The sequence below is a fragment of the Apodemus sylvaticus genome, chromosome 4 (assembly GCF_947179515.1).
Source record: "Apodemus sylvaticus chromosome 4, mApoSyl1.1, whole genome shotgun sequence".
NCBI classification, from domain to species: domain Eukaryota; kingdom Metazoa; phylum Chordata; class Mammalia; order Rodentia; family Muridae; genus Apodemus; species Apodemus sylvaticus.
The window spans coordinates 130,483,867-130,510,784 of record NC_067475.1 but is presented as its reverse complement, the minus strand read 5'-3'; positions in this window follow the sequence as shown (position 1 = coordinate 130,510,784).

Genomic DNA, 26,918 nt, shown 5'->3' with positions numbered 1-26,918 from the left:
AGGTCTCTGAGATATCCAGCCTCTGGGTCCTGCCATCCAGGCAGTGGACAGGGTGGGCTCAGTTTCCCGGCATGAGTCTCCAGCTGGACCAGTCATTGCTTGGCCACTCTCACAATTATTGCTTGTTTGTGTGGCCTGATACAGGTTGTGTTCTGATGTTAGTTCTGCTTCCTCAAAGAAGGGTTGCTCTCCACCCACAGCAATCCATCATGTACTCAGGAGATCTCATGTGAACCTTCTCCCCATTTTACCTGGTCAATAAAGGCTGGAGCCTGTGATTGGGCCATGAAGGGAAAATGTGGGGCTGGAGGTTTGAGAGTGGGGGCAGGTAGATCGGAGAAAAGGACTAGAGGGGGAGAAGAGAGGATAGAGGAAGAGGAGGGGGAAGCCATGATGGACCAGAACTGCATGGCCAGGAGAAACCACAAGTAACAAAAGGTCTTATAGCTGGGCAATACGTTAGTGCAGTGTTAGATCTGCCCAGTCTAGGCATATAGCTTATAATTACAATAACTGGATTGTGTGGTTTTAATATGGGCTTATTGAGGTTGGAAATTCTAACATCTGCTCCTTTACCCCAGCACCTCTTGTAGCAGGACAAATAGTAGGTTAAAGATTTTATGGCTGGGTTGGTGTCCCTATCCCTCCACTGGAAGTCTTGCCTGGTTACAGAAGATTCAGGCGTTGTATCCCTCAATTCTAGGAATCTTAACTAGGGTCACCATGATGGAATCCTGAAAGTTACCATTGCTCTAGATCTTGAACTTGCCTCCAAATTGTCCCACAATTCCAACTGTTCCTCCCAGTACTCCATTCTTTATCCTCCCCATACTTATCTCTCCTGTTCCTGTCCTCACATGCCTTTGTCCACCCAAGATATCTATTCTAATCCCCCTTCTCATGGAGGTTCACGTAACCCTTCTTGAACCCTAGTTGTTACTTAACCTTTCTGGTTTGTGAATTGTAGCTTCATTATCCTTGATAGAACCATTCACGATGAGGAAAAAGTATTAATGAGATGATTCCTAATGATTTTCTGCTATACTTGTAGACAGGATCCCAGCATAATCCTCATCATGGAGGCTTCATTCAGAAACGGATGAAACAGATGCAGACACCCTCAGTGAAACATTATGAGAGCTTGGGGAATCCTGCAGAAGAAGGGAAGGAAGGACTATAGGATCCAGAAGGACCAAGGGAACCACAGGAAAACCCAGAGAACCAACTAATCTGGACTCAGAAAGACTCACTGAGACTGAACTGACAATCAGGGAGCCTGTATGGATCTAACTTAGGCCCTCTGTATATGTTACCATTGTGTACTTTGGTGCTTTTGTGGAACTCCTAACAGTGGGAGTTGGGGCTGTTTCTGACACTTTTGTTTGCTTTTTGTACACTTTCCCTCCTACTGGGTAACTTTGTCCAGCCTTGAGAGGAGAAGAGATGCCCAGACTTATTGCAACTTTTTTTTATTCAATATATTCTTTATTTACATTTCAAATGACTTCCACTTTTCTGCATCCCCCCTCCCTGAAAGTCCCATAAACTCTCTTCTATCCCTTTGTTCCCCAATCAACCCCTTCCTGTTTCCCTGTCCTGGTATTACCCTACACTGCTACACTGAGCCTTTCCAGAACCAGGGCCCTCTCCTTCTTTCTTCTTGGGTATCATTTGATATGTGAATTGTTTCTTGGGTATTCTGAGCTTCTGGGCTAATAGCCACTTATCAGTGAGTTCATACCATGTGTGTTCTTCTTTTGTGATTGGTTCACCTCACTCAGAAGGACATTCTTCAGTTCCACAAATTTGCCTAAGAATTTCATGAATTCATTGTTTTTAATAGCCGAGTACTATTCCATAGTGTAAATATACCACATTTTCTGTATCTATTGCTCCGTTGAGGGACATCTGGGTTCTTTCCAGCTTCTGGCTATTATAAATAGGGTTGCTATGAACACAGTGGAGCATGTATCCTTATTACATGCTGGGGAATCCTCTGGGTATATACCCAGGAGTGGTATAGTGGGGTCCTCCGGTTGTAACATGCCCAGTTTTCTGAGGAAGTGCCAGACTGATTTCCAGAGTGCTTGTACCAGCTTGCAACCCCACCAGCAGTGGAGGAGTATTCCTCTTTTTCCACATCTTAGCCAGCACCTGTTTTCTCCTGAGTTTTTGATCTTAGTCATTCTGACTGGTATGAGGTGAAATCTCAGGGTTGTTTCGATTTGCATTTTCCTGATGACTAAGGATGTTGAACATTTCTTTAGGTGCTTCTCAGTCATTTGATATTCCTCAGGTGAAAATTCTTTGTTTAGCTCTGTACCCTACTTTTTAATAGGGTTATTTGCCTCTCTGGAGTCTACCTTCTTGAGTTCTTTGTATATCTTGGATATTAGCCTTCTGTTGGATGTAGGGTTGGTAAAGATCTTTTCCCAATTTGTTGGTTGCCATTTTGTCCTTTTGACAGTGTCCTTTGCCTTACAGAAGCTTTGTAATTTTATGAGGTCCCATTTGTCAATTCTTGATCTTAGTGCATAAGCTATTGGTGTTCTGTTCAGGAAATTTTCCCCTGTGGCCATGACCTCAAGGGTCTTCCTCAGTTTCTTTTCTATTAGTTTCAGTGTGTCTGGCTTATGTGAAAGTCCTTGATCCACTTGGACTTGAGCTTAGTATGAGGAGATAAGAATGGATCGATTTGCATTCTTCTGTATGCTGACCTCCAGTTGAACCAGCACCATTTGTTGAAATGGCTATCTTTTTTTACACTGGATGGTTGTAGTTCCTTTGTCAAAGATCAAGTGACCATAGCTATGTGGGTTCATTTCTGGGTCTTCAATTCTATTCCATTGATCTACTTGCCTGTCACTGTACCAATACCATGCAGTTTTTTACACTATCACTCTGTAGTACTTCTTGAAGTCAGGGATACTGATTCCCCCAGAAATTCTTTTACTATTGAGCATAGTTTTAGCTATCCTGGGTTTTTTGTTATTCCAGATGAATTTGAGAATTGCTCAAACTCTATGAAGAATTGAATTGGGATTTTGATGGGGATTACATTGAATCTGTATATTGCTTTTGGTAAGATGGCCATTTTTACTATATCCTGCCAATCCAAGAGCATGGAAGATTTTTCCATCTTCTGAGGTCTTCTTGTTTATGTAGTGGATTACATTGATGGATTTTCTGCATCCCTGGGATGAAGCCTACTTGATCATGGTGAATCATCATTTTGATATGTTCTTAGATTCGGTTGGCAAGAATTTTATTGAGTATTTTTTGCATCGATATTCATAAGGGAAATCTCAAATGACCAAGAAGCACTTAAAGAAATGCTCAAAGTCCTTAGTCATCAGGAAAATGCAAATTAAAACAACTCTGAGATTCCATCTTACACCCATCAGAATGGCTAAGATAAAAACTCAAGAGATAGCACATGATGGCGAGGATTTGGAGCAAGGGGAATACCCCTCCATTGCTCGTTGGAGTAAAAACTTGTAAAAACCTCTTTGGAAATCAATTTGGTGGTTTCTTAGAAAACTGGGAAGAATTCTACCTCAAGAATGAGCTATACCATTCCTGGGCATATACCCAAAGGATACCCCAAAATCCCACAAAGACACTTGCTCAACTATGTTCATAGCAGCTTCATTCATAATACCCAGAAACTAGAAAAAAAATCTAGATGTCTCTCCACTGAAGAATGGATAAAGAAAATGTGGTCCATCTACACAATGAAATACTATTCAGCTATTAAAAACAGAGGCATCATAAATTTTTCAGGCAAATGGATGAAACTTGAGAATATCAACCTGAGTGAGGTAACCCGGCCCCAAAAGGAAATGCAGGACATATACTCACTTATAAGTGGATATTAGCCATAAAACACAGGTACCATGCTATACTCCACTGACCCAAAAAAGCTAAACCAGAAGGAAGGCACAAGCTATGATGCTTGAATCTCACTTACAAGGGGGAATAAAATAGTCCGAAGAGGGAAGTGGGAATAGGGAAAGGGAATGGAAGGTTTAGCATTGGGTGTAGAAAAGGAAGGATAGATGGCTAGAAAATGAATAGAAATCTGCAACTGACAGGGGTGAGGAGGAAGGTATGGGGCATCTCCAGAACAAGAAGGAGACCTGGGATAAGGGAAGCATCCAAAATCAATGGGGGTAACCTTAGCTCTGACTCACTACATTGGAGATATGGAACTTGAAGAGGGCACTTCCTGTAGCCAGGCAGTAACCCCAGTGGAGCAATAGAGATACCAACCCACCCACAGATTTTTAACCCTAAATTTATCCTGTCTACAAGAAATGCAGGCATGAGGGATGGAGCAGAGACTGAGAGAATGGCCAACCAATAACCAGCCTAACTGGAGACCCATCTCATGGGCACCAATCCTTGACACTATTAATGATACTGTGTTATGATTGAAGATAGAAGTCTAACATGGCTGTCCTCTGAGAGGCTCTACCCAGAACCTGACTCAGATGCAGAGACCCCAGACAAACATTGGATGGAGCTTGGGGACTCTTATGGAAGAATAGGAGGAGGATTGCAGGCCCTGAAGGGGATAGGAACTCCACAGGAAGACCAACTGAGTCAAATAACCTGGACTCATGGGGCTCTCAGAGTATGAACCACTAATCAAAGAATATACACAGGCTGGACCTATGCCTCTCTACACACATGTAGTAGATGTGCAGCTTGGTCTTTATGTGGGTCCCCAACAGCTGGAATGGGGGCTATCCCAAAAGCTGTTGCCTGTAGGTATACATTTTTTGCAACCTACTTTTAATTAGGGTTCAACCCCTCTTCTAGCCCACCACCCAGCAAAGAGAGTAGAAGAGAAAAGTTATTAAGGATATCGGGGAAACTGGACCTGTTCATCAATGGTTCTTTTGGGGAGAGCTTGATCTTCTTTGGCAGTTCAGTTCCATAGCATACACCAAATGCAACTTAGCAGTTTCAGACCAGTCTTTCTGGCAAGCAGACATCAGGCACAAACCAAGAGCTACAGTTTAGTCCTTTCAGCAAGCAGACAGCAGGCAGCTGTAGCTCAATCCTGCTAGGCTGGCCAACAGACCGAAGGTAAGACCATAGAAGTAGCAAGCCGACACAGGAACTTCCAGAGCAGTTCTTGGGAGAGCTCTCAACGGGCAGCATTACCACAAGTTGAACTCAACAAGGCTATGTAAGGCAAACCAATATGTGTATGTCTTTAGCAAAGAATAATGGAAGATCAGTGCTCATTTTCCACTGTCTATGGGGTCATTTTTACACTCCTTCATCACAGGTACTTCCATGTGTTTGGTATATCAAAACATCCTTTCACAGTGTCTGCTTCAGGAAAACAGCCTTTCATGAGTTTGGTTTAGCAAGACATCCTTTCACTTGTGTGCACCAGCAGAACATCATTTGATATAACAACTTTCCAAAGAATTAGAAGTTTCTGTTTCGGTTGCCTGTACATAAGATACGTTCTTCTAGCTGGGATGACTTGTTTGGTCTCAGTGGGAGAGGAGGTCCCTAGCCTCATAGAGACTTGAAGTGCCAGGGTAGGGAGATACCTGGTGGCCTCCCACCTGCTCAGAGGAGCAGAAGGGGAGTGGAGGTGGGGAAGGATTATGGAAGGGGGTGGTGGGGAGGGACAGTGAGCACGATGTAAAATGAATACATAAAAAAGATAAAATAAAGCCGGGCGGTGGTGGTGCACACCTGTAATCCTAGCACTCTGGGAGGCAGAGGCAGGTGGATTTCTGAGTTCGAGGCCAGCCTGGTCTACAGAGTGAGTTCCAGGACAGCCAGGGCTATAGAGAGAAACCCTGTCTCGAAAAAACCAAATCCAAACAAACAAACAAACAAAAACAAAAATAAATAAAAGAACCTCAAAAATACAGTTAAAATTTAAAAAATGCTTTTTGTGCAAGATATAAATTTGTAATCACAAAGAGACATTCTCACAAATCTGCTAATCACTGGGTATATTTCATGGTTTTGTCGAATGATGTTGGGAATTATCCAGGGGGCCTCACACTTCTAGGCTGGGCTCTGACCTCATTTCCTTCCCCCAGCCCCTAGTGATTTCTGGGCATTCCCCTTCCTTTGGAGACATCTCTCGGTCTCCAGTTGTCAGCTGATATTGCTGACTTCCTGTTCTTCAGAGGACATTTATCTGTATCCGGAGACTCTGCCCAGTCATGTGTGCTGAGCTGGAGGAGGCTACCAGACGGAGCCATGTTGCAGAGTCACCGAGCACACACAGCTGCCTTCTGCTTTTCCAGTGATGTGCTTGAAGGGATTAACTTTGACCTTGAACTTGAGTAGATCTTGTTCTTGCTCAGGTTTAGGGTCTGTGTGGCTAGACCTGAGAACTGGGCATCCTGAACACCATCAAAATCAAGGGAGAAGGCAGCAACTCAGGAGAATGTTTTGAAACACATTGCCTATGCCAAGCAGCTTCGACAGATAAGATAACTGTAAACCATCAAAAGGGTATTTCCATAAATACAGTAATAGTTTATGGAGCAGAAGTGGAATCGGAACACATGACTGTAACCTTGGCTTATAGGAATCTAGTTCTAAAGCAAACAAGGGCATAGAGAGCTCAACTCTGGGGGGACCAAAAACTTACTGGGCCCAGCCAGGAGCCAGAACCAAACTGCTCCCGAGGCAGTGGTGAGCAGTGGCTGTTCATCCTTCCCTGCTGATGAAGCGAAGCTACTCTGCTGCTCTGAGCTCTGGGGATGAATGCCAAGTAATGCAGTCTGAATTATCCTGTGGATCCATAGCCCCCAAATCTATTCGTTCAAAGGTTCCTGGTGTACATTTTTGTGTCTGCCACATATTCATCTGCTAAAGTTTATGGTCAATCTAGACTCAGATGGACAGAAAAGCCATTACCTTGATGTGTAATGTCATCCACTCAGAGGAAAGACTCAGATGGTCATGTGACAGCAATGGTATATGCTAACCTGACTAGAGTGACAACACTAATGTCAAAAGTCACAGGCAGATAGATACCTGTCTATCTAGGAGGTGCCTCATGGTGTCCCCCTGTGTCCTGTTGCGATGAATGCTGGAAATTCTATAAAGCTCTAAGAAATATAAAGAGCAGAGGGTCAAGCAGATGAGTCAGATCATGCTGGTTGCTTAGTTATCGGCTCCAATTTGGTCTCTGCCTGAGGACGTTTTGATAAATCGAAGGGCAGTAGACTAAATAGCATCATATAAGCAAGAAAGGTGTAGGAAAAGAAAGAAAACAACTGCCCTCCTTAAACACTGCATTGCATCCAAGCCTCCTCCTTCTGACAAACAAAGCCCTGTAAACCTCAATCTCCACATGGTTTGCCACTAAGAGGGAATGATGGTGGCCACTTCCTTGATGATCAGGGTAGAGGACTCTGCGTCCTCTCATGGACAAAGGTACAGAACTAGAATAGTGTGTTGATGATCTAGCACAACGGGGACAATTTTAATTGGCTATGGAGATGGATATCAGCCAGAAAGAAAATTCTCTGGAAGATTCTAGAAGGTGCCATTACCACAGGCAAGGGTAACAAGAGAAGTAGGCATTTGTGCTGTGTTTGATAAGCTGCCATCTTCCCCTCTTGAGATTACCTGAGATTCTCTAAGAGCTGAATGCCACAGTGTATGTTGGTTTCTTTTTAGACTAGCATGTAGTCTAGGAGGTCTGTTTAGGATTGTTTTACATGTGGAAATAAACCAGGAACTACAGTCACACTGAATCTCACTGAAAGATTCAGGGCATAATAAGGAATTGATAAAGCAGTGTAGATGAGCACTGGAGAGAGAGCCACCGAGCAGGTACTAACAGGATGCTTCTATATAAATAAGATAATGTCTGAGACACGAACTAGAGGGAATGGATCAAGGTCACTCACAGAGTGGGCAGAAGGGGAAGCTGAGCTGCAAGAGAGGAGGAGTCATTACTTACAGGTTTCAGAGGTGCATGAATGTCCACACAGGGTGATATCCAGCATGCAGCTGTTACTGTGGCTGGCACTGGTGGGTGGGACTGGAGATGTTGGCTTATTTCTAAATTATTTCATTTATTCCACTGGCTTGTTGGCTGGTCCTGTGTACTCCCTGAAGGTAGGCAGAAGCTCCCATGAGTCCCTTAAATGTGATGTTCAACAAAGATGAGAGTGGGGTCAAGTTGTCATTGTCTGACTTATCCTCTGCAGCCTCTAAACTTTTGATGCTTCAAAAGCAAAATGGCTGCCCAGTATGGAATTAGGGAAAATTGCTAAAGCACTCAGATATTTTACAGTTGGATGTAGCACTCTTACCAAGTTTTAAGGAGTTGACTTCCAGCTGCAGACCTGGAGGGAGGGTGATCTGAATGCAAACAGGAGAGGCTGTGGGAGCGCTTCTGTGGGCTTAGCTCCTGTAGGCACTTCAGGTTATATGTGATTATCATGGATCTATTCACTGAAGCTCTGCTTTAGAAAACACCAGATTATTTTACAACTCTAGAATAGACTCATAATTACTAAGATTATCCAGAAATAGATTGAGCTAAGTAAATTTTAAATTTGAATTTAGACACAAATGTTGAAAAGATGAATATCTCTTTCAGGTTACAGCACTTTCCATTTTTCTTGCTACTGGTAGAAGCTTTACAGATAGCTGCAGTATCATTGAAGGTACAAAGACAAAATAGCACAGCAGCAGTACGTGTGTGTGTGTGTGTGTGTGTGTGTGTGTGTGTGTGTGTGTATGTGTGTGTGTGTGTGTAGTGTTTAAAGAGGACACACATGATGTCAGATTCCCTGCAGCGAGAGTTACAGTGGTCTCGAGTCACACCAAGTGGGTCCTGGGAACTGACCCATGTCCCGTGCAAGCAGAAAATGCTTTTGGCCACTGAACCATCTCTTCTGCCACATTGGTGTTGAAAGTGCTTCCTGTGAACTTGGTAGCATGGAAGTAAGAAGCAAGCAACAGATTCTTCAGTGCTTTCTTTCATCCAAACAAGGAAGCACTAAAATAGTTTTCATAATATCTGGGGCTCAAACTCAAAGCAAACCTTTTGCTGTGGGAGTCTTCAGGATTGCTATGCTGACCTGAATGCCCATAGCACTTCAGCTAAGGCCCCCATCGAGCATCCATGGCTTTGTGTATATTTACTGTGTGTTTGCAAAAGAAGGCATTTCTGATAGAATTATTGCAGTTGTTAAAGAGGAATTTCTTATGAGGTACAAAATAGAACAAAATAAATCAGGCATTTGTGATCCAAGTATTTATAATTCTTATACTGGGCTTTTGCAATGTTGAAATTTTATAAGATGCCAAAAGATATTTTTGCCTTATTGATGATATCCTCTTTATGGTGCAAACATACTGATAGCCATATTTTCTTCACACATGTATAGTAAATCATCAAAACAGTGAAGAGGCAATGAGATTGGAGTTGGAGAGATGGCTTGGGGATGGGAGGTTGTGTTAAGAGCATGTGTTGGTCTTGCCAAGGACCCAGGTTCTGTTCCTAGCATCACTTGACAATAGTCTGTCACCCCAGTTCCAGGGGTCTGGCACCCTCTTCTGGCTCCTAAGAATGCTGCACACATTGTTCACATACATAAATGCAGGTAGTAGCTTAAAAAGAAATAATCTTTTTCTTTAAAAAAGAGGCGATGACAGTCCAGAAGTGTTTGGAAACTTTTAAATGATTAAGAAACAAACATTTAAAATTTGCCTGGAAGCAGATGCTTAAACAGAACAACAGTTTATACAGAACGGCCAATTTCTCATCATATGTGGGATTGTTTTTATGTATTACAGAATGGAAACCTGCAAGATGAACTAAATGCATCATCGCTGGCTGGAACATCTGAAACCCGTGAAGCACTGATTTCCACAGGAACACCACAGCAGTGGCAAATTGTTTTTGTACCCCCATGGAGCAGAGACAACATTTTCTTTTTTTCTTAAAAAAACACTAGTAGTTTAAAACATGAAGAGAACTGTGAGCATATCCCTTTAGCAGATCAGAGTAAGAAGCTTAAAAGACCCCAACTCTTCCAGAACTGGCCACACCTACAGAAAGAGCATCAGTCACCATGCACTAAAGGTGAACTCAGAGCTCAGCTTGCCCTTTGGCGAAGATGCTAAGAGTAGAATGTTTAAATGTTTTGTTTGTTTTATTTTATGTGTGTGTCTGTTTTGCCTGTCTGCATGAATGTAGTGCCCATGGAGGGTAGAAAGGGGCACCAGATCACCTGGGTGTGGAATTGCAGATGGTTGTGAGACATTAGGAGGGAGGCGGGAACTGAACCTGGGTCCTCTACAAGAGCAGTCAGTGCTCTTAACCAGATTCGTGTCAGAATTTCATTCTACTATAATTACCATGGACATCCTAAACCCGACAGTCAGCTTCATGATATCCTCCATTTTTGAAAGGTAACACTAGTAGAAAAGTTTGGTAAATATGGCAGAAACACCTGGCTTTGTTGCTGAGCTGGAAGCTGAAGGCACAGAGAGGTGTTGTCTACTGTTGCTTGCTTTGTGGACTGGGTCCAAGTTGTCAGGAATCACATCTTGGGCATCAGAAGCCAGATAATCACTGCCAAATTATAATTTACTAGTTCAGCTGCACTTACATAGCACTATGTAAGTACCTTAAAATACTAAGCCATAGCAACCCCAGCCATTAGGAACTTTTAATACCCCTGCTTTGGAGAAAGGAAGTCTGCTATTCAGAGCAAATTGCTTGCTTAATTCAGGTATTTAAGAAATGGCAATGATTGGGGCTCCCCACCATAGGTTGTATTTCAATAAATCTGTCATGGGTTGGAAATGCTGTAAGCTAAAAAGGCCCCAAAATACTCAGTGTATGAAACATTAAGGCCTTGCAGCCAGGGTGCTGCAGTAATGGCTAATATTGGTTGTCAAATTGAATGGATCTAGAATCACCCAGTAGAAAACCCTGCAGGCACACCTAGGAGGAAGTCTAGAATTCTTCAGGTGTCAGGAGGAGGAATTATCTTCATTAGCATAAGTGATGTGGGAAAATGCACCATAAAAGAGAGCAGATCCATTCTCAGGGCTCAGGTCTGAGACTGTACACAAGTAGAGGAGTCTAGCTGAGCATTTGTCTCCTTCTGCTTCCTGACTACAGATCCAGTGAGACCATACCCCTGAAGTTCCTGCGCTGTGACCTCCAAGCTCTGAGGGACAGCAACTCAGAACCATGGGCCAAAATAAAATCTTTCCCCTAAGTTGGTAATGTCAGGATATTTTATCACAGCCATAGGAAAGGTGACTAAGACACCATCTTACGGTATAGGCTTCAATCTCATGATTCTTCTGCCACAACCTCCTAAGTGCTAGGGTTACAGCATGCAACTCCAGGCCTGACTCCCAGTCTTAAATGACAGTGTTTTAACTGACTGTTCCTCTGAAGCAGCCACAGCAGATGCAGTGACAATTGCTAGGGTCCCTTACTGCAGAGTCCCTGTGAAAATGCCTGTTTATACCACTTAGTTTTGTGAAATATTTTTTAACTTTTGCTTAATTTGAAAACTGGAATGACATTCTTCATTTTCACTGATTAACCAAGATAATTGAGAATACAGCGAGTCTTCCCAAGAAGTCATACTGTGATGTCTATAAATAGAAATCAGTCCAAACTGAAAGTTCAATTCTGAAATCCTAGAATTATGTAGTGTGTAGTTTTTGCTACCCAGCTTTAAGCTTCTGGAACAGGCTGAGCTACCAGCTCCCATCCAGATTCCCTCAGATCCACAGATAAAGCAACAACAACAAACCACACACACACACACACACACACACACACACGCAAACAACACACACACACACACACACACACACACACACACACGTACGTACGTACTTACACGCGCTAGTTAATTTTGCTAGCTCAAAGACTGGGCACTGCTAAACCTCCCTTGCCACCATAGGCATAATCAAATAGAGTGGCCATTGGCCACTCAAATGCAAAACTCAAATGGCTGGTTGGCTTTATCTCCTGCAGCTACTACCTCCTTCTTTCCCCCTGCCTCCTCTCTGCACAACTCTAAGTGTCCTGCCTTGTCCTCAGTCATTGGTTGCTGGTATCTTTACGGATGGATCAAGAACCAATTGGAAAACAGGACCTTAGCATCAGAACCAACACCTACAAATTATGCATAAGGAGGTGTGTTTGGGGTTGTTTTTTCTCTCTTTCTTCCTTTATTTCCTTCTTTTGCTCTTTTTACTTTTGAAGAACTTACATAATTAATGATTAATAAATTTCTGGCTATATTAACCACATAGCCACCCATTGTGCCCTTTGGTTTTTAGGAACTACAGTCTGACTCTATCAGGCCCTTGGATTCTAAACAGAAAGTAAAATTACTTTTAACCTTCTGGACACGTTAAAGTGCTGAGCATTCACACTATATGCATAAAGTCATCTGCTGAACTACTTCAAAAGTCTCTCTGGATTAAGCAATTGTCGTACCTCTGGGGATGAGTGAGAGACAGATGTCTCATGGTAATTGCCTCATGTATCAGATGAGTGATATATGTATCACACTACAGTCATGACTCCTGTAAGCCAGGACACACGTGTGCAGTGCAGTACATTAGCATGCACTTTTGAACTATACCAAAGTGCAGAATCAGTAGAACACTTAATGATCTTTATGAAGTCTTCAGCAGTTTGTAGTGAAGTGAGCTCTGTATTGATGCTTTTGGGCGACTCCTAGCTAGTGTAAGAGTCCAAGTGTGGGAGTTCATATTTATTCTTAACTTGCCAGGGTCTAGACTCACCTATGAGACAACTTCTGGGCATGTCTGTTAGGGAGTTTATGGATTGGCTTAACTGAGGTGGAGAGACTCACCCTGAATATGGTCATCATCATCATCATCATCATCATCATCATAATCATAATCATCGTCCCATGGTCCAGAGTCCCAGACTGAACACAAAGGAAGAAGTGAGTGGAGCAGTAGCACTCACTCGGCCAACTGTAGACTCAAAGTGACTGGGAGCCTGAGTAAACCCGTCAGCTGCTTTTATAAGCTGCTTCGCAGGAGTGAGAAGAAAAGCAAGTGATACATTGAGCATGTTCAAGGCAAGCGGGACCAAGCCACGTTCTGTACAGTGGCGAGCATGTATTCAACTGAGGTCACAGTCTCATGCTGAGGCATGTCTGCAGGATTGTTCAACGCGGCAGATGCCTCATAGCTCCAATGTGGTCATGGCCTGTTCTCCTTAACCAGTGGAACTTCTCAAGCATGTTCAGACAAGATCTGCCGTAACTTCCCGCAAAACTGAAATGGGGGGGGGGGGGCTGACATATGTACCAACTTCCAAAGCGTTTCCTGGGAGATCCAAAACATGTTTATTTTGGGATATTAAAAATAAACCATTAGTGGGTGGTCAAAATAGCTTAGCTGGGAGAGCATGAGACCAACAAGAAATAAATTGTGGGACGGGCAAGATGGCTTAGTAGGGAAGGGCACAGGCCACCAAGTTCAATTCCCAGGACTCACTTGGTAAAAGGAAAAAAAAATTTCTATCACCTTGATATGTAGACACACAGACACGTGTGCACATACCAAATAAAAATATAACAGCAAAACTCATCAAATGAAAAATCCTCTGTTGAAACATAAAGATGATCCTGCATACAGAGAGTAGACATTGAGATCACAATTTTGCACTGCGTGTTCCCCCTTGCAGATGGTGGGGTTGGGCTCTGAGGAGGACAGGACACACATGTGCAGCTCTATGTCAGATATTTTCTTCCCTGGTTTTCCAGTGCAGACACCACTGGGCTGGGCACAGATTCTCAACGCAGCATCTGTGCATAACAGATGCAGTTGTTGAGGAAACTCGTGCGTTAAAATTAGAGAAAGATGGTGAAATTGGGGACCACACAAATAGAAGAAGAATAGAGAGTCCTGGGGTTATAAATATCTTGTGACAGGCAGCTTGCCGAAAACATTAGCAACCATTCCCACCCACCCTTACGAAAAGTGTTAATACAATGTGCTATTAATACATCTAAGTCAGAAAAGCTGGGGTGCTTACAATGGGAAGAGTCTCGCCCCAAGAGTTTTGCCTAGGATGTACATGAGAGAACAGACACACAGACACACAGACATGCAGACACATACAGAGGAGGGGGGAGAGGGAGAGGGAGAAGGAAAGGGAGAAAGGGGAGATTTTAAACTTACTTTAGATTTTGGAGACTCTCAGTGATCAGAGCTCCACAGCATGGCATCTGAAGAATGCAGTATGTAATTTTTCTCCTGTTAGCTCTGCTATGAAATGCACGATCTCTTTTCACTGAGGGGAATCCTTTTCAGTGGTGCTCAAGGGCCTGGTGTGTTCAGCTGGAGAGATGGAGGTGTATTAGGGATTTACAATGTGTGGTAAAAACCATGTAAATTCAGCAGTGAATGGTTAAGAAACCTGGAGCTTCTACCCAGATGGACAAGAGACAGCAGCTATCGCAGAGCTCCCTGGGACAGTCTTATCTAGAGAGGCCACAGAGCTGGTTGATGTAGAGGGAGTCAGTGTGCCAGCAAAGACAAGCAGAGATCTCTCCCATGGGTATCTCTGGAGCAGACTGAATTGTGCCCCCTGAAATTGGTGTGATGAAGTCTTACCCTGCAGCACCTCAGAATGTCACTGTGTTTGGAGATGGGGCCCTCAAGGAATTGAAAATGGAATGATCTTGGTGAGACCTAGCCTGATATGACATGTGTCCTTAAGAGGAGGGCTGGGAAGCAGGCATGTGCGGAGGGAAACTGCTTAAGGATGGCTGACCAGGAGCCACAGAAACAAAACACAGTTAAATAAAGTCAATGCTGCCAACACAGCTAAAATTCAGACTTCTAGCTTGCAGTGCTGTGAGATGAACCTTTTGTGTTTTTAAGTGTGGTGGCCTGGTGTACTTTGCTATAGCTCCAGCAAATGAATCCACTGTCCATTGCAAGAACCTTAGGCACAGTCACAGTCAAAGAGAAGTGGTTTTATTTTCAAGTGAGGAAATGAAACTGGTGGGTGGAGATCTAGTGCTAGTGAGAGTCTGTTCTCAGAGAACCAAACCCACCATCAGCAACATCTTCAGGGGTGGGGATTACTTTCTTAACCCCTTGGTGCACAATCAAGGGCCATTTTCTCCCTTTAAGACATCAAAATTCTGTCTTTAAAATAGCAGGAGAGGGGGAAATACCTTGAGTTGCCATGGGAGTTTTGTTTGTTTGTTTTGTTTTGTTTCTACTTTCAGTCAGTAAAAAGGAAACATTTTGATTATTTAAAGGCATCTACATATGGGATAAAATATAAAAGGGAGACTGCAGGGTCATTTTATACTTTTACAGAAAACCTTTTTCCAACTCCAAGGGATCCTTTGTCTACCTCTGGTACCTCTGGTCTTTTTTGGTACTGCACTCATGTGCGCGTGCACGCGCGCGCGCGCACACACACACACACACACACACACACACACACGTGGGGGAGGAGTAAGTTCAATTGAAGAACACAGACTTATGTATCAATGCATTGAAAATAAATCTGTTACCCTGTGTAAAGACCAAGGAACACTTTTAATATACAACACACACACACACACACACACATACACACGTGGGGGAGGAGTAAGTTCAATTGAAGAACACAGACTTATGTATCAATGCATTGAAAATAAATCTGTTACCCTGTGTAAAGACTAAGGAACACTTTTAATATACAACACACACACACACACACACACATACACACGTGGGGGAGGAGTAAGTTCAATTGAAGAACACAGACTTATGTATCAATGCATTGAAAATAAATCTGTTACCCTGTGTAAAGACCAAGGAACACTTTTAATATACAACACACACACACACACACACATGCACACACAGAGTTCTGGTTTTCTAAATCAACCACTTTTACTCCAGTGATTGATGGAATATTTTTTCAGTCACTCCAAGCAATGAGAACACTGGGAAACAGCATGGGAGCTGCTCTACTAAGAGGTGGATCCCTGTTGGTACGCTTGCCTGAGTCACCAGCTTCTCATCAAGGTCCCTTCTAAGCCTTTCTCACGCACTTAACAGAGAGTGCTTATCTCCCATCAGGGAAATGAGAGAGGTACTTTCTGTTATGTATGTCTCTGGCTTCTGAGCAGGCCCATGAAGCTCTGTACAATGAGGTTGGTTGAAGCTGGTCTGGGCATCTGTTGTCACCTGTAGCATAAGAACATAGCATCTTTGTCCATGTTGAAAACACACACCTGGTGTATCTGGGAGGTTTGGCCAGGGAAGGCCTGAACATTCAAAGATGGCTGGGAAGAACTTTCTCTGTTCTTTCCCAATGCAGAGCTCGGTCACCAATGCCTCTAGAGCACACCGATTCTCACTTAAACATGTATAACATTTATAATTACATGAAAAAGGTTATCTATTAGAAATTATAGGTTTCTTCAGAGTCCTGAATGGAAGCTGCATCCAAGTTGAGGAAGGAAAAAAAGAAATAATTAGGGGCACACGGAAGAAGAGGCCACAACCCCACAGTTTCCAGCTATTAGTTACGCGTCTGCTGACATCATAGAACAGTCTGACATAAACACCGCAGAGAAGGCTATAGCTTGGCTTACAGTTCCACAGGGGACACACTAACTGCAGGGGCTTGGAGCTGACCTGGAAGCAAATAAATCACATGTCATTCACAAAGACAGAGAAAGCAGGAAGAGGGACTACATATAAACCCTCAAGGCCCACCCCCAATGCATCCCCCAGCAAGGCTCTACCTCTTAAAGGTTCCACGACCTTCCTGAAAGGCACCGTAGGCTTGGGACCAAATGTTCAAACACATGAGCCTAAGTGGATAACTTGTCATTTAGGCCACATTGGTTGGAGTTTCTCCTCAGCTGAGAAGGAAGAACTTTAGCATGATTACATTTGCTTTAAAGGTGAACAGCATAGATTTGACAGAACCTTTCTATACAGGTAGTTTCTGTTAAAAGAACAGCAAGCCAGGCTTAGGGCTTCAGTGAACCTGACTGGGGATAGGGCTTCACACTTCTGGTAGATGTTTTCTGTACTCTTGCACATGAGACTATTACCTTTATTTAGAACAGAAACATCATAACTCCTGGTGTCCCTACCTCATCAATCAAAATCTTGTCATGTGTCCCCCAGAAGCCACCAGCAGACCTCATTTAAGTTCTTTAATCATTCATTTCAAGACAGAAACTGGAAAATTGCTAAAATCCTGCACTTGATGATTATAAAGACAGGGATGTGGGACTCCTTCTAGAAACCCATGCCTGAATGTTTCCATTTCTCTTAGACCCTGTGTTTAAAATATCTTCTAATGAACGTCATCTATGCTTCCTACTGTCTCCTCATGAGATTCTTTTCAACCCGGAACCCAAAGATGTTGGGCATCCTTTCTCACCTGTCCTTAATAAAACTATGACTGCTCTGCTTTTTCCTCACTGCTTCAAGGCACAAAACAGTGAAGACAATGAACTCAGGCTCCACTGGCCAGAGGTGGCTCAGGTGACAGGCCCAGTACCCTAGGCTCTGTAAGGGGCTGTAAGTCCATCATTGTACCATAGGCCCATGGCTGGCTCTTCTCTCCTTCAGTGTGGTCTGGCAGATTGTCAGCACTGTGAACCTGTCTCTTTCAGGGTGGCAAGCTTCTCCTCGGACTAGTCAGTCCTTCCCGTCTCCCAGTATGGGATTCTTGGGGAAATGAAAATGTCTGCTTTTATCATCTGATAGGCAAAGGGAGGGACATGGTGTCTCCTTAGAATGTCTTCCTTTCTTTTAGGATGGTCACAGAGTGATAGTTACATCCATGGTCAACAGTGTCTCCCCTTTGTATTTAGAAAGCTGTATAAAGTGTTGGTAGCCTGTGTCTTATAAGAAAAGTAGGTTAACGACTAGAAAAATTTCTACATTCTCTTGTTCAACATTTAAGGTTGCCTTTAAAGTTTATTTACTTTTTAAATCAATGGAAATAGAACTTCCACACTTTCTCAAGTCCTTTCTATTACAGGTGATGCCAGAAGTTACTGCATCTCCCTTAAAGACCCTTCCATTAGGTCTTCCATTAGGCTCCATCTAGATAGAGCCTCTCCCTAGCAGCCATACAGAGGGCTAATAAGCCCTTTAAAAAGCAAATCAATTTCTTAAGATTCTGGAAGGGCAGGGGAATGATGGGGACTTTGGAGTCTGACTTTGCTGCTTATAATTTCTTATCATTAGCCATTTGCAACTATTTAACAGTGATACTATTTACATATGATAGCATGCAGCTAATAACCACAAACACATGGTAGCCAATCTCTGCCCCCTCTTTCTGTTACAGCTATCAACATGAACTCATCAGACCTAGGCTAATAAAGGAGAACAATGCCCAAGGAGGCAGAGAAGAGAGTAAAGTTTGTACTACAGTACAGTACTGGCCGGCTTTGATGCCAGTGTATCTGAAGTCAAGGGTGTTCTCTAGTTAATGCCTTTGACTCTAAAGAGATAACTAATTGAAAGTAGGTTTGTCTCATTCATGGTGTCTCTGGCATTTAACTTATGTTGGCATAAGTCATCTTTACCTGCTAAGCCTTCTCACTAGCCCTAAAGGTGAGCCTGGGAGTCTGTCTGCAGCATTTGTTCAGTTCTTTCTTTTTACTTCATAGATTCTTAATCCACACTTTGAAGTTTACACACACACACACACACACACACACACACACATTGTGCTATAAGTAGAATCAATTTCAAAAGTACTTTTGAGTCTTCCTGGTCTGCATGGAGCTCTGGAGGTGTCCCTGCAGAAAAGCAAATCGTAAGTAGCTATTTGAGATTAAGGCCAGTGAGGTATCTGTGTTGAGAGCATAGCTCACTGAGACATCAGTATTGTAGGTGATGTTGTAAACAGTCGGCACGGCAGCAGAGAGCTGCTTCCTTTCCTTTTAAATCTACGTGATCTTAGTGGGGCTTTTCCATCCTTTAGGGAATGGAGTTATTGTGTAAAGTGCCAGGCTTGGTGCTCATAGTTTTCCATGCCTCATTTTCTAGCAACTCCTGATTTTATTTACCAAGTGGCTTAAATCAGTGATGAGATCGAAGGCACAGGGTGCATTCGTGTTGATATCACTGTTGTTCAAAGAAGCATAGCCAAGATGTAAAGATCCAGTTTTGTCCATCCATTTCTAGGCAACAACTGATGAACTGGACACTGGTATGGTGCCTTTAAAATGTTGAGGCCAAGGCATCTAGAGCCTGGCCCTGTGCTTCTTGTTTCTCACTCATCAGCCAACCAATCCTCAGCCTTGGAAGCAGGTGCAATGGTGCCTGGTTTTTACATTGAAGACAAGAGAAAGTCAGCCCCATCTTAAGTAAGGAATCAGCTCTAGAAAGTTTCTAAGTTTTGGTTCATGCTAAGGAAGAGAGCTTCACTGAGTTAACACTGAGCTAAGAGTGCGGGCATCTTTTGATGGCCAACTGCTTCCAAACCATTGATGGGTCAGCCAACCAAAGTCTACTACTGAACACCCTAGAAACAGAGGTACCTTCCGGGAGAAGCGGTCACCCTGCTGTTTCCTCAACATAAGTCTGGCTGTCTCAGAACCATCTGGGAGCAGTGCTTCCTGCCTCATTTTCTGTAGTCTATGTGCACATGAGTTATGAGAGAGATATATAAAGATAGGCTGAATTATTGGCTTATAAATAGCATTTAATTTTTCCTTAGGTAATGAAATAGCATATTTTCAAAAGCTACCTGTCTTTTCTCACCAAGACTGGAAATTCAAACATAAAAGCATGCGGCCACATTGGTCCAGGAGCCAGTCTCAGCTAGATTTAGCAACTTTGGACACCATGAAGCTAGGAGGCTTTGCTGAGTTTCACACAGCTGAATAAGCCTTCCCCTCTTCAATGTCAAAAAGCTGCTTTCTGTTTCTAAGGAAGACGCGCTGCTGTTGGCAGGGAATTAGTTGCGAGAACTCAGAGCATCTGTCTCGTACGTCCCAGGTTCAGACCTATGCCAAAGGTCAGGGGCTAATCAGTCGGCTGCTTGGTTACACAGCAGAATAACAAACGGTTTCAAGGCCAGCACTGTGTGTGAGCTCACTGGGGCCTTCACACTTCCCCGCAGCATTTGAAGGTGGAATGAAAAGAGGGCTCTTGTTTGCCAAGCTGATGTTAAGAGTATTCAGGTGGACCCTCCATGGTCCAGAGCTTGTGTTTGCTTGCCTTGAGCACTTGTTATTAATGCAGCTGCCTGAGATAGTCTGAGAACTGTTTATAGCATCACGGAGGAGTTGCTGGTAGGAGCCCTGATCCCTGCATGGGAACACATGTCTCTCAGTTGAGTGTCAGTGGTGCAGGGCCAGAAACTGGTATCTGATCTCTCACACTTTGTGCTGACATGTCTTAAGGGGCACATGCTATTTATTTTGCAAAGCAGAGGAGACATTCCTGAGATGAAACAAGGTAATTCGTACATCTGTCTTCGCTGCCTAGAGCCCTGGCCACTCAATATTTAATGATCTCAAGTCCTGTGATACTCACTGCTCTGATTAGGAAAGCAAAGTCCTCTGAAGACCAGTGTGTGGGCTAAAGCCTCTGCTCTGCAGAGAGAAAGCAATGTCATGGACCAGGATTAGGGGCATGTGAGGTGGACCGGTGAGGACAAGTACCCAAGCTTGATTGGGAAGAAGCCATTTATGATTTAACTTTCAAAGGGAATTTGATGGATCTCACCTGCATCTTGCATGAAAACGCACTCCCTAAAAGAATACAGCTCTGTAATCTTCAGCTTGTGTTGATCCATGTTCATACATGAAGCCTATTATTTCTGCTCACATGACTGACTCAGTCTTGTGAAATAAAAGCCTTGTCTCTGGTCTTTGCCTTTCTTCTTCTTATAGACACAAGCATTAGGCTTGAAACATTTAAGGACAACACCCAAATCATCAGTTTGTTATAATCATAAAATTATGTGGTAGTAGATTCATTAATGATCTTCACAGACTAACTAACCATTAAGTATATATATGTATATATATATATATATATGTGTGTGTGTGTGTGTGTATACATGTGTGTGTATACATGTGTGTGTACACATATATACATATACATATATATGCATGTATTTCTATGAAAACAAAGTAAATCAACATTGATCATTAAAAGATACAACAAGCTAAGGCAGCACTGAGGTTCATGTAACAGAATTGCAGGCTCTCCAACTACCTCCCACTTACTGCTGGGTAAAGTTAAAAACTACGTCAGATTTTCAACCCAATAACAACAGAAAAGAGAAGAGTCCAGTCCTGGGCTATCTCAGGAGCTAAACCTGAGACACTGGGGTTGCCTGGTGTCTGAAGCCCCCATACAGACTCCTGGGCCACACACTCATGTGACAGTGCCAACCAGGCTTGCTTCCTGGCCTGGGCGACAAACCTCCTTTGTTTTCAGAGTGGGCTGGGTACCACTCCGTGCTGAAACACATGCCATCCTTGTGACGCCTTTCTGAGTTCGTGGGAGATTTTCCCCCATGCTGAACATTAGCTTGAGTCGAGTGAGCCCCAAGTGTGTTCTCCGTGTCTATTTGGAACTACAGCTGCTGATTGCTAAGGCTCTCAGAAGTGCCCCCCCCCCCCCACCGCAGCCCCTGCCTCACCCCCTGCTGGGTCATTCCAAATCTGTTTCCCCACCTGTCAGCAGGCTCAGGACATTCCTTTCACAGAAGATGAAGCCATGGATTTATATTGGAATTCTGACTTGGGGATACTCACTGCCAGAGTGTGGAAAACAGCAGCCTTGGCTACGGTGGGGTGTCACGTTCCTCTCTGCTCTGGCTGACACCCAGGCACTCAGAGAATCTTTCCACTGTGCGCTGGGCCTACCACCTCTTTTCCATGTGTAACCAGATGCCAATATGTTAGGGAGAAGTTTTATTAAGATGACAACATTCTAAAGCTATTCTAAGTGCCGTGCGACCATCCTGGGACCCCAGAGCTTCCGGCCCAGTGTGATAACAGAACAATTAGAAAAGTCCTACAGGAATCACTCATCCAAAACGGGAGGCAGTGGCACTGGTGCGATCCCACCCCCACCCCACCCCCACCCCTGTTCCCAGGACCTGTTCCCTTTGGTTTCTGGGGTCAAGGTCCCTTTTTGATCCAAATTTTCATTGAGTTACTAGAAGATTGTAAAAGTTTCACTCCGACTTTAAGATGCTTACAGAGGCCGGGCATAGTGGCGCACGCCTGTAATCCCAGCACTTGGGAGGCAGAGGCAGGCAGATTTCTGAGTTCGAGGCCAGCCTGGTCTACAGAGTGAGTTCCAGGACAGCCAGGGCTACACAGAGAAACCCTGTCTCGGAAAAAAAAAAAAAAAAAAAAAAAAAAAGATGCTTAAAGATGCTTACAGGAAAAAGCACAGAGGAAGAAGGACTGAGTGCCAGAGCTCGGGGAAGCCTGCTGTTGCTTAGCATCCAGGGTTGGTTAGCCTGAGACCCCATCTGCTTCCCTCCTGCTGCCGGTCTAGTTCCCAGTGAGGGCGAACTTGCCTGGTAACTGAGCTAGCTTGAAACAAGCCCCACCCACAGCACACATTACACCATTTTGTTTTACCCTCCTCCATGGCACAGGCAGTTTGAGAAAGCATTACTGGCACTGATGGGAATTTCTTCTTGCTCCCCGGAGGCTCACGTACCTGTCCTCTGTAGTATATGATCCACAGGGACCTGTCCTCCTGCTGCTGGAGGGCTCACCACTTGCCAGTGCTCCAGCGATGGACAGGCTGAGTGGCCCCACCCTGAAAATCCAAAATCTGAAATACTCCAAAATTTAAATGTGTTTGAGCATGGACACGGGATCACAAATGGAAAATTGTAGATCTGGGACAGGCTGAAGTCACATGCTGGTGCGTTGAACTGTTTGTATCAAATTGCCTTCAGGATTTGCCGGGGGGGGGGGGGGGAGGGGAGAGAGAGAGAGAGAGAGAGAGAGAGAGAGAGAGAGAGAGAGAAAACACAAGTGTGCTCTCCTGAGGTCAGTTCTTTCCTTCTACCCCTCTCTGTGGGTCCCAGGGATCAAACTCAGGTCATCAGGGCCTTTTGTTCATAGAGACTCCTCCTGTCCCAGTTCAGCCAACGTTCAACCAAAACACTTTAAAGAAACAATGTCCCTGGTGGGCAAGTGGTCATAGCTCCTCCTCCGTACTGTGAGATCTTCAGTTTTCAGCCATAGATGGTGAGAACAGGACCTGTCAGCACAGCTTGGCTGAGACCTACAACATGACACAACCTCTCCCCTCTCTAAATAAAGGGGAAACCACACCACCACCACCACCCTGTCCACACTGAAGCGTAACAATATACAAGCTTCTCTGGCCATGTCCCAGTTGTCCCATTAGATGCTGAAGTACAAGACAACATTGGTTCTCAGTAAGATGTCCTCATAGGGGTTCCCCATTCTGGGCAGGGATACCCATTAAGCAGCCTCCAGGGCCTCTAAGATAGGGTACCCTTCAACATGTGAACAGGCAGATTGCTATAAGCATCCAGGGCATACAGGCAAGGAAGGCTGACTTATGCCACCCCACCATTGTTGCATTTCCAGGAGCAACCTTTTAAAAAGAGGGCTATCATGTTCTTTCCTGGGGATGAGGACACTGTTGATTTGTGCACATTCTTTGTTTTGGAAAGATTGTAGGGCTGGGTTTAAAAAAGGAAGTGCAGGGAGGGGAAACTTACCAGAGGTAATTCTTATTTGGGAAGAAAGCAGAATATATTCCTTGTTTGAATGAAGGGTTTTTGGAGATTCATTAAATAATTTAGGAATTCAATTCAGCATCTAAATTGACAAAAATAACCACTAGGAATGTCGATTTTCTTACTTTCTCTGATGAATAACTGCTGGCACCTTCCATCATCAAACATGCGCTGTTAGGATAATCCAGTTAGTTTTCCAATCAAAGCTTCACACCCACTCACCTATCAGACAAGATCTCTTCCCTATGCAGTCAGATAAGCCAAACTATTTATGGGGTTTTATATTTTGTGGTATTTATGATTTTATCAGCTTTTGAAGAATAACTCTTCTGTGGTGCATGTTTGTAGTGAGATGGAACCATCCCAAGGATGAGGTTTCAGGGAACTTGGAGGTGGGATCACTTTGAAGGAAGTGTGTGTTCTCGCTAGGCTCCAACCTGTGGAGGAGACATCTTGCTTTCAGGTGAGGGGCTAAGTCGCTGGATCCATTTAAATGTCCTGGAAGGTGTTGCTCGTTGACAGTCTTCAAGAACTGTACTGTGACCTTGAGAATAAGTTGGGTTCCAGGGGCCATGGGGATCACTAGTGGTATTAACCTAACACGTGCGGCATGTAGCCCTTTGTACCCTGAGGATTCTTGACATAAGTGAAGCCTACACTGTGCCCTATTCTAGCTTTGGAATTTAAGATCCATTCTTATCTCCTTGTACTAAACTCAAATCCAAATAGATCAAGGACCTCCACATAAAACCAGACACACTGAAACTAATAGAAAAGAAACTGGGGAAGACACTGAGGACATGGGCATAGGGGGAAAGTTCCTGAACAGATCACCAATAGCTTATGCTCTAAGATCAAGAACTGACAAATGGGACCTCATAAAATTACAAAGTTTCTGTAAGGCAAAGGACACGGTCAAAAGGACAAATCAGCAACCAACAAATTGGGAAAAGATTTTCACCAACCCTACATCTGATAGAGGGCTAATATCCAATATATACAAAGAACTCAATAAGTTAGACCCCGGGGAACTAAATAACCCTATTAAAAATCGGGTACAGATCTAAACAAAGAATTTTCATCTGAAGAAATTCGGATGGCCTAGAAGCACCTTAAGAAATGCTCAACATCATCAGTCATTAGGGAAATGCAAATCAAAACAACCCTGAGATTTCACCTCACACCAGTCAGAATGGCTAAGGTTAAAAACTCAGGAAACAGCAGGTATTGGCAAAGATGTGGAGAAAGAGGAACACTCCTCCACTGCTGGTGGGGTTGTAAGATGGTACAACCACTTTGGAAATCAGTCTGGCGGTTCCTCAGAAAACTGGACATGACACTTCCGGAGGACCCTGCTATACCTCTCCTGGGCATATACCCAAAGGATTCCCCAGCATGCAATAAAGACACATGCTCCATTATGTTCATTGCAGCCTAATTTATAATAGGCAGAAGCTGGAAAGAACCCAGATGTCCCTCAAAGGAGGAATGGATACAGAAAATGTGGTATATTTACACAATGGAATACTACTCAGCAATTAAAAACAATGAAGTCATGAAATTTTTAGGCAAATGGTTGGATCCGGAAAATATCATCCTAAGTGAGGCAACCCAATCACAAAAGAATACACATGGAATGTAATCTCTGATAAGTGGGAATTAATTAGCCCAGAAGCTCTGAATACCCAAGGCACAATTAGCATAACAAATGACTCCCATGAAGAAGTAAGGAGAGGGTCCTGATCCTGGAAAGGTTTGATCTAGAATTGGAGGGGAGTATCAGGACAGAGAAAAAGGAGAGAGGTGATTGGAGAATGGGTGGAGAGAAGAAGGCTTATGGGACATGCGGGGAGGGGGAAACTGGGAAAGGGGAAATCATTTGGAATGTAAACAAAGAATATAGAAAATAAAGATATATAATTAAAAAAAAAGAGTTACTCCAACTACCCATATATGGGGCACACGTAGGTGAGGAATTTAGTATGATGACTGCTCGCAAACTTAGCTCAGGGGCATTGGTATCTCTACAGAGATATCTTTATAGTGAAAGGCTCGCTAGCTCCCTGATGGTCACACAGGTCAACCCATTTCCCTGGCTGATCCATCCACCCACCCCGCATCTGCTCCCTTGTGCTTTCTGTGCCCTGGCTGCCTTGTGAGCTGTGGAAGGCAGGTGAGAGCAGACAGTCCTCATTCCTGCTTTCTGCAGCCCTGGCAGTGGAGAGAAGACCTGCCTGCATGCATAATTTATAGACCACAGAAGAAACCCTCAGACATGCAAACAACTTACTCAGGGAAAGGAATCCAAGAACAAGAGAATTTAATGGGGCTCTGGACAAGTGGGGACTTGCAGGGTGAATGCCAGAAAATGAATTTCATCAAAATTAGAATCTTGCACTCCTGCAAGATTTTTCAAATGCAGTAATATTTCATAGACCTGATGTACAAATTGCTTCTCTCTCACACACACATATGCGCACAGAGGAACACAGATTAAGAATCCTAAAACTTGAAGTTTGACACAGCAAGAAGATATAAGTACTTTTGAAAAATTATCTATTGAAGTCTAATTAACAAAGTAGATATTGAAGGTGTAGGATGCGACCGTTTCTCACACACTGTAACTACCCAAATCAAATTGAGTACATTGTTCAGCGCCATGATTGTGATTTCTGTAAGAGGCACATATTAAGAAGACTGGATACCTGGCCTCTCGTATTGCAAGTAGAGAACACAGTCTGCTTGCCTATCTCCACCCTGTGCACCAGAGTCCTGGCGACAGTTTGCAGCTGCCTGCCCCTTTCCTCATCACACTTCGGCCTTCTGCACTTCCCATGGACCAGCTGTGTATGTGAGCTTCTAATTTTATTCTTTTAATTTTCAGTAATGACAGCCAATGCCCATCCTGGCACACCAGCCTCATTTCACTTAGCACGTATTTGTCTGTGTTGTAGCCAAAGACAAATCTTCCTTTATGATCAAACAATATTCCAAATCATACCATCGTTTATTCATCCACTGATTGTATGTGTGTGTGTGTATGTGTGTTTGTATGTGTTTGTGTACATGCACTGCACATGCCCATGTGTTTGTGTACATGCACTGCATATGCCCATGTGCCTACAGGAGGCACCTCTACACGCATTCC